This window comes from Equus quagga, chromosome 12 (assembly GCF_021613505.1).
Source record: "Equus quagga isolate Etosha38 chromosome 12, UCLA_HA_Equagga_1.0, whole genome shotgun sequence".
Lineage (NCBI taxonomy): Eukaryota > Metazoa > Chordata > Mammalia > Perissodactyla > Equidae > Equus > Equus quagga.
In genome coordinates, this window is record NC_060278.1 from 80,299,139 (window position 1) to 80,307,622 (window position 8,484).

Sequence of the window (8,484 nt, forward strand, 5' to 3'; positions counted from 1 at the left end):
TAATGTTCTGCCTCCTGTCCCATTCAGAGCTTCCTTTAGGGCCCGATGTGAAAGGGACCAGCAGGGCCTTTTGGCTCAGGTTCAGGTTCATGAAGAGCCTTAAATGTGTGCTGGTCAGTTATCACCAGATGAGATACAGTAGTCTTAGTTTGGGCTCCTCCAGGAGCCGACTCTGAGACCCAGAATTGAAGGCTAGTAGTTAGTTGGGAGGTGATGCCAAGAAGCACTGGAAGTGGATGGGGAAGTATGATAGGGAAGGGAAGGAAGCCAATATAGGGTGTGTTATCAATTAAGTTACCACTATTGGCAACTGGAGCTCAGTCCCACTGGGTAGAGCCAAGGTAGGGCACACTTCGGAGTTCTCCCACCGAGCGGTGAGGGAGCTGGGGTATTTGCACACCAGCTTCCATCGGGCATTGGTCAGGGGCTGCCTTTGGGGGCTGGAGGAGGCATTAATTCCCAGGCACATCTGGCTTGCAGGGTACACAGGCAGCAGGGGCACAGGTGCCAGCTATTAGAGGTCAGGCGTATGTGCGTAGGAATGGCGAGTGATACGGACAATGTCTGCCACATGAAGTTGTATTTGCATGTGTTAACAGTGGCAATTTGTCAGATGTAAATATTTAAGCTATTTCACATGTATGGAAACTTGTTTCTGCATTTCTTCATCTTGCAATTTCCTGGATGCCCTAAAAAGAAAAGCCTCTCTCCTCCACCCCACGGGACATTCTGGGAACTTATTTAGGGCCAATCCACCCTAATTTGCCCCTCTCAAGAGCCTTAACTTAATTACATCTGTGAAGATCCTTTTTCCATATAGATAACACTTACAGGTTCCAGGGATTCAGATTTGATATCTTTGGGGGGCATTTCCCAGCCTACCACACTATGGAGAACCTGAACTAGTTTGGAAAAAGCGAGGTTAGACAAAAAGGATGCCTGCAGTCAACTGGATGCTTAGTAGACAAGAAAATGCATAATATTGGAAGCTGGAACATTGCCCAGCCATGAAAAACAAAGGTAAGTGGAGCTGACCAAGGCGGGGCTAACCCCAGACTCCTACTCCTGGCACCCCACTTCTTGGTGGTCATTCTCTTCTCCTAAGCCATCTCAAGGCCACCGTGTATTTATGGGTAATCCCCAAAGCCGTTAGTAAAGTAGGGAAGCTTCAATTCTTTCCCCCTGTCATTCATTTAACACTGGAAGCAATTGAGATCCCAGACAAAGAGACAAGAAAGAGGGCATCTTCATCTCTGGGAAGACGGTGTGTGCCAGGGGAGGAGCCAGTTGGCGATTCAGAAGGCGAGCCCTCCTCTGTGTAAGCCTCAGAGACATCCTGAAGCTGCCCCTCTATTTTCCTGCTCCCCACCCAAGCGATTCGCTCCAACTTGTCTCACTTTGGGTAACTCGTCTCCATTCTCAGATGACAGCGGATGGCCCCATCTCACATACTCAACCTGGCTTTTCTTTCTCTGAGGGGTCCAGACCATGGGGTGTTTGGGGGCAGTTTCGAGATGGTCTCCGTCATTCTCCTCAGAGCACACAGTTGTCAACACAAAGGTATCTGCCAGACAGAAATAATGAGTGAAGGCATTTTGGGGACACACTGTTGAGCTTTCAGCCACCAGCCCCCCTTACAGAAACCCTTTGCCCTGCAGACTGTCAGCTTAATTTAGGCACCATGTAGGCCAACCAGGCATCTGCTCCCTGGGACACTAAGCTTCCTTAGGCTGTGGTCACAGGATGGCCTGGGGACTCTTAGGAGGGGGCAGTTACGGAGCTCAGGCCAGTGGTTGGGCAGTGCCTTGGATGCTGATGGCATTTGGTCTGGTCTCTTTTTTTCTGAATCACCTTTCAGCTGTGTTCCTGGGGCTTGTTTTGGGGTAGACATTGGTGCCCACTTGCTGATCACCCCAGGCCTTGGGGCCCTCCAAGTGAGCCTGGCTCTTCCTGACTCTTCCAGGTCCTACCCATTCCCCACTGCGTTCTCCACCTGTGGTCACAATGCCCTTCCTGGACAACTTGGACCCAGCTGCCCCCGCTGCTGCCCAGGCCACTCGTGCCAGCAGTCCTCAGGTAGCTGCTCAGCTTGGCTGCTTCCTCCTCCTGCTTCCTCAGACTTTGCCTGGAGGTGGCCCTGGGGCTGACTAGGTTAGGGAGCTCTAGCCTTCCTCCATCTAGTCCCCTAGTAGCTTCCGACCACACTTAGAACGAACTCCTACACAGTCTTCAAGGCCCTCATCACCAGTCCTGGCTACCTCCTTCACCTCATCTCACACGCGCCCCGTGCTGCTCCCTTTGCTCACACCTGCCTCCCCATGGCCTTGACATGTTTTCAACTTGGGCCCTTTGAACGCATGGTTCTCTTCCTGCAGCATCTTGGCAGAAAGAGACACCAGATCTTGGTATGGCTAGCTCATTCTCATTTTCCAAGTCTCAGCTCAAATGTCCCCTTTGCAAAGAGGCCATCCTGGTCACCTCGGTAATGTCTTCCCCAGTCATTCTTTTCATTATTTAAAAAGTTTTTTAATGAGATAAAATATACATGCAATGAAATGCTCCTATCTTAAATGTACAGCCTGGAGAGTTTTGATGAATGTATACTTCTGTGTAGCGATACCGCAGTCAACATACAACCTCTCCTCAGCGCCTTGTTAGCACATTGCCTTGTTTCACTCAACTCTGTAGGACATTGTCTTGTATGTTTGTTTGTTGTCTATCTCCCCCTCTACAATGGAAGCTCCCAGAAAACAGAGATCTCATCTCTCTTGTTCACTGCTGTATTCCTCATGTTCAAGACATCCTTCTTGGTTGCACTGAATGAATACATGGTCTTTTCCATTTGTATGAGCACGTAGCCCCTGACTTCTAATGCTGAGAACTCCCCCAACGTAATCCCTGGGGTGAGGAATGGCCTTCCCCTCGGTGGAACGGAATTCAGGAGGCAGGTACCCCTGGGGTGAATAACACTCTTTGTCCCTCGGCCTCTGTGTTAATGAAGTTGTCAGAGCTCTTTCCTCGACCTGGCGCTCTGCCTCACCACTTCCACATCCCACACCCGCCCAGTGTGAGGGCACCACCTTGGAGAGTCAGGGTCAGGGCCATCAAACACAGTCCAAAAGCCGAACGTCATTTACGTTAACCTTGAAGTGGTCGGGTGACGCATGAGTGTGTGAACTGGAGTTTGTGTGCGCAAGCGGCACCTTTCAAATCGATTTCTGTTTAGGCAGAAAGTCCTGGCAGACACCTTCCCCCTGAAATCACGAAGGTTTTTAAAAGCCCAGCTCCGGGGGGCGGGGAGTGTGGAGGCAGAGGATGAGGGCGACGCCCCCTGGTGGTACCTTCAGGCTCTGTGACTCTATGAGGATTTCGTGTTCCTTGCACCAGCCGCGTATTAACTGAGCGTAGCAGCCCGGCTCCTCGTTCCAGGCTCAGCTCTGAGAAAGATCTGGGGAAAGAAAGACAGGCTCATGTTTCAAACCGGGCGAGCCTGATGGTTAATGAGAATGCGAAAGGCGAACCCTGCCGAAGGCCTCTTTCCAGGCGGTGAGGCTGTGAACGGGGCTGGCGGGTTCGGCCTTCGCCCATCAGGGTCGGTGGTTTTAGCGCGCCCTCTAGTGGTCCAGACGCCGTGCTACTCCCACTCCCACCTTGTCTGACCAGCGGCCGCCAAAGCCGGGTAGGAAAGGAAAAGACTACAACCTCTATTTTAGTTGAAACAATTGAACTTTTTAAATCTTAAAAATAGTGACATTTTGACCTTGCTGGTTTGTGTGTCAGCACGTATCACGTTGCTTAAGGTAAGGGGGCAGGGGTTCCCGGGAGCGCAGGAGAGCCTGGCACCCCGGAGACGCTGCTGCCTGACCCCTTCTCTGGCTCCCTGTTTGGGACGTAAAGCTTTTGACACATGCCTGGTGTGTTTGATGCTTTCTGAGCCAGACTGCTCAGGTTCGAATCCTTCTTCCCATACTGTGAGCCCTGGATTACTCTCTGCCCACCTCCATTTCTTCCTCTGTTTAATGGAGATAATATTAGGACCCATCTCCCAGGGCTGCTACAGGCATTAAATGCCTTTAAAACATGTAGAAAGAAAGGTGCCTTGGTGGGGACTGTATAAGCGGCAGCAACTATTATTACTTAGTTTTACTTAGACTAAAACTCTCACAGAAATCCTAAGAGGCTTAAAAATTACTGCAAAAAATATAGACGGAAGGTAATACAAATAATGCAAATAAAGAGGTGGAGAAGAACGACCGCTAAAACTGATATATAAAAGTCCATGTATATAATTTATAAATAAGTACTAGCGCATGCTAGACTGCTCACTGAGTGCGCGTCCAATCTGAAAAGCTTGGGGACTACTGGCTCTGAGAGGGATGGGGACGAGGGATCCCCAGTGGATGTGTGGGCTTCGCCCTGCGCATCTCCCTTGATTTGCTCAGCTACCCTTTGGTTTGGCAGGGCTTCAGTGTCATCTTTCATGTGGGGACACTGAAGCACAGAGAGGTTAGCAGCCTTGTCCACAGTTACACGGTCTGGTCACTGGCTGAGCCAGGCCTCTGGACTGCAAAGGCTGCTGGTTTTCACACGCTTCTAGATCCTTTCCATGACAGTTAACCTCTTGGCTGCTCCATTCTCCTTGGAGATGCAAGGGGAGGACCATCAGCCTTTGCAACTTACCCTCTGGCTGCCTTCTGCCCCCCTCCCACTCTCGTCTCTAAGGATAAGAAGGTTTGAGACCGGGGGAGGTCGGGGTCAGGTCCTGCTCTGAACTATGTCGATTCTGCCATGTCCAGGCTAGAGAATGTCTTGCACAGTTTTTGTCCTGGTCAGAGCCACTTTCATGGGCTTTTTTTTTTTGCCATTCTGGACCACAGGCTAGCTGTTGTAATTCTCAGGCCATGTCCAAAGCAATTGCCAACAAGTAGACATGACGTTGCATACGATTAACAAAAGAGTCTTTTGTTAAGTGAAAGTTTGTCTGTGTCTGAGTCAATCTCCAACAAAAGCTATTTCCGAAAAGCCAATTTATGATGGTTTTTAGAATAATTGCTTGGACTTCAACGTATATTTCTGGTTCAGGAGCTCATTTGGATGTATTTCAAGGGATTGCTTAGGAACGTCTGTTACATGCCAGACACTGTTCTAGCTGCTGAGGATACCAGATAAAGATACATAAGACAGACAATTTCCTTGCTTGCTCGGAGCTCGCATTCTAGTGGAGAATGGTGGGATAAAATTATTAATCACAAGTCACAATGTGGCTATTGAGTGGATATGTGGATTCCTCACCCCTTGCTGTATCCACATGCCTGCCTGGCCTCATTCTGGGTGGAGGACACTTCTCCACACCTTGACCTTGGGCTTAATCATAAGGATTGCTTTGGCCAATAGAATGTGGGTAGCAGTGGCAGTGTGTCCATTTTGAGCCGATGTCTTTAAAGATCTCACACATTTCTGCTTGCTTTATTACTCTTCCGCCATGGCCATGAGGAAAACACACCGGGCCTGGTCCTTGTGGGAGGATGAGAGACATGAAGCAGAGCTGCCCCCACCTGTCTCACAGCCTTCCCACGCAGAGCATAGCTGTCTAGCCGAGCCCAGTCTAGATCAGCTGAACTCCAGCCAACCCACAGATGCCAGCAACAATACAGGGTTGTGGTTTTAAACCATGGAGTTCTGAGATGGCTTGTTACACAGCAATAGCTTACTGATACATGTGCTTTGAAGGGAACAAGAAGCTGGGATAGATACAGATGAGTAGAAGAAACCTACTTTTGGTAGGATGGTCTGGGAAGGTCTGGTGAGAGCTGACACTTAGGCTGAGATCTACAGCTTGAGAAGGAACCTTTCGCAGGATGAGGGGAGAGGAGTGAGAACAGACAAGGTCCTGAGGCTAGAAAGGACTTGCTGTGTTTGAGAAGCTGATGGAAGATCTGAGTGGCTGAAACAGAGTCAGTCAGGGAAGATGGGCCAAGATGAAGTTAGAGAGAGGTACAGAGCTTCTGAGGCCGGTGTAAGGAGTTTGGATTTTATTCCAGTTACAATAGGAAGCTTTTAAAAGGTCTTAAGGAGAGAGAGAGTGATTGATTTTGGGTTTTTAATAGACCGTCCTTGCTCCTGTGTGACTAGAAGCGGGAATGCCAGTTAGGAAGCTACTGCACACATCCAGATGAGACGATGGCAGCCTGGACCAGTTGGTGGCAGTGGTGGTGCTGAGAAAAGAGTGATTAATAGTGCATATTAGAGTAGACATTATTGGACCAAGACTTCTGGTTTAGGGTATGATGGAAAACTACCATCAGCTACCAATTCACCTCCCCAAAAGCCATTCCTGAAAATCCAGAGGAGAGAAAGGAAGGTAGATAAGATGACGGATGCGTATGTGGCATTTGAACGAGAGTGCGGAAGTGATAGGAGCAGGGTGGTAACTAATACTTGTTGAGCACTTCTTATATTCTAGGCAGTGCCCCAAGCACTCGACATTCCCACAGTCACGAGGTAGGTCATCATCTCCACTTTATAGATGAGGAGATGGAGACACCATGAGCATCACTGACTTGCTCCAGGGCACACACAGCTGGGAAGAGGAGCAGAGCCATCTGGGGTTCGGCACAGTCTCTGCGTTGGCCATGCCCCAGGGGAGGACCCAGGAAAATGGTGCTGGAGTTTGCCTTTGCAAGGCTTTCTGAGGTCCCTGAGCAATGCCTATCTCCCTGGCACCGTCACTTGGATACCTGAATGCTCAAGGCCCCTGAGCACCTCTCGCACGTCGTCTTGTGGTATGAACCTTTTAGGGTCCTTGACTACCCATCCCCAACCCCAAGTTGCGAACTCAGCTTTGCTACCATCTCTGGATGGTGGCTGATGCACCCAAGAAACTTCTTTCTTGGCTGATAATGTTAACACACATGGTTCCCTAGAGTTAACATTTGCTTTTAAAAAAGAGTTCTGTTTTAAATGCATATGGAAAAAGTCAAGGTTTTTGAACCCAGTTTTCTATCCCTTTTGAGATCTGGAAAGTCAGTTTCTGGGGTGGAGCCTGGTTTCGTGGTGACGAGCAGGAGGCTCTCTTGGAGCTTTGAGGTGTATTCCTGGGCAGTGGCTGGTTCTCACACAGATGCCCCCACCCCAGTACAATGAGCTCCCGGGCCAGCTGTGACTTCGCCCTTGAGAACCTCTGACTTTCCTCTGGCTCTTTGTTCAGTTTCCTTTCTTGACAGCTCCCATTCTTCCCATCAGCAGGAAGAGATGACAAAACCCGGAGCCAAAACTTCCTTCAGCTGACCCACACCAGGCCCGGGACATGTCTCAGACTCGCGGAGAACAATGGAGCTCTCCTGGCGCTCAGCAGAGCCTGGGGCCTGCGTGCTCTGAACCGTCTTCATCCTTACCTGCCGTTTTTGCTGAAGCCGTTCCCCGTCACCCCTGGGGGTTGTTGCCTGTTGGAGGTCGTGCCTTAGGCGACTACGAACATTCTTGTCTTCTGGTGGACCTGACACTCCTTTCTCTTAGGTCTATACGTAATATAGGACTGGAAATGACAGCCTGTCTCTGAAGACTGGTAAATTGAAGTTTACGGGATTTTCAGCTCATTAACCATCCTGTAGGTGGGCAGAGGGGAAATCAATGTTGGCTACGTGTCTAGATGAGCTGCTCCTCCTGGACTCCCAGCAGCCCATTCCCACCTGTTCATTCAGTGGCTGAGGAAGATGCCTCGAGAAGGCAGGAGCCTCCTTCAGAGCTACAGCAAGCCTTTCTTTCTCTGGGAGACAGCCCCGTCTACCTCTCACCCAGGGCTTGCCAAAGTTTCACGTGAACCAGAATCACTTACGTGAGGGAAGGCAGTGCCCTGGCCATGGTTCTAAATAGAGAGAAAAACAGGGCGCCACACAGGGGGTGGTTACGGGACTGGTTATATAACCTATAAGCAGAAAGCACAACTGGGGACCCCAGGCTTTCCAAAGCTCTGGCAGGGCCCCCGGGGCCAGGAAGGCCGACCTCTGTGGTCTTGCTTTGGGTGGGGAGTAGAATGAGGCAGAGCCAGCCGGATGCACTGCTCCTTCTTGGCCCTACACCAGGGCCGTGACCTTCAGCTGAAGAGTCCAGCAGCAGGGGATGATCTTCCAATTTCATTGACGAAAATTATAAAAATACTGACATTTATTAAAAGGAGGCAACAGGATGTGGAGGTTAAAGTATGGCCTTTGAAACCAGACTGACTGCCTGGGTCCCCTGCTTACTGTCAACCATGCCAAGTCCCTAAGCCTCAGACTCCCTTTCTATAAAATGGACGTAATTATAGTGTCTGCCTGACAGAGTCGTGAGGGTTAAATAAGCCACCGGCGACTTCTTGGAACAAAGCCTGACACATACTAAGCACTCAATAAATGCCATCTGTTCATTTTGAAACTTTGAAAATAATTATCAGCATCTCTAGTTGGTAAATAATTCGATTTATAGGTGTCATTTTTCTTTTCTTTT